The sequence below is a fragment of the Pygocentrus nattereri genome, chromosome 1, assembly GCF_015220715.1.
Source record: "Pygocentrus nattereri isolate fPygNat1 chromosome 1, fPygNat1.pri, whole genome shotgun sequence".
NCBI classification, from domain to species: domain Eukaryota; kingdom Metazoa; phylum Chordata; class Actinopteri; order Characiformes; family Serrasalmidae; genus Pygocentrus; species Pygocentrus nattereri.
In genome coordinates, this window is record NC_051211.1 from 3,074,233 (window position 1) to 3,074,765 (window position 533).

Below are 533 nucleotides of genomic sequence, written 5' to 3' on the forward strand. Positions count from 1 at the left end.
AGGAAGCTTTGATCTCGACTGGTACAAACACAGATTAACAAAAACATTTCTTCTGGTTTCTATATACAAAACATCATGACCTGTGACAAGCTTACAGTCTGTTTTCTTCACTGGACAAAGTATCACATGGTCCATCTGTTACCCGAGTGTGACAGAGTAGAAGATTCTTCCTCTCTGAATATCAGACATTCAGTTTTTAGCGTTGTTTGTTTACTGTTTTATTTCTCATGAAGTTTTCTGTTCACAAACACACACGTGAATCTAGTCCACAAACTCATACTGTATTTAAGTTAAATGATACTTTTTTAATCCCACAAATGGGGAAATCCCACCTCCGCATTGAACCCATCCATGAAGTGAAAAACCACATACACACACTAATGAGCACACTTGCCCAGAGCGGTGGGCAGCCCTATGCACAGGGAGCAATTGGGGGTTAGGTGCCTTGCTCAATGGTACCTCAGTCATGAACTGTCGGCACTGGGGATCGAACCGGCAACCTTCTGGTCACAGGGCCAGTTCCCAAACCTCCA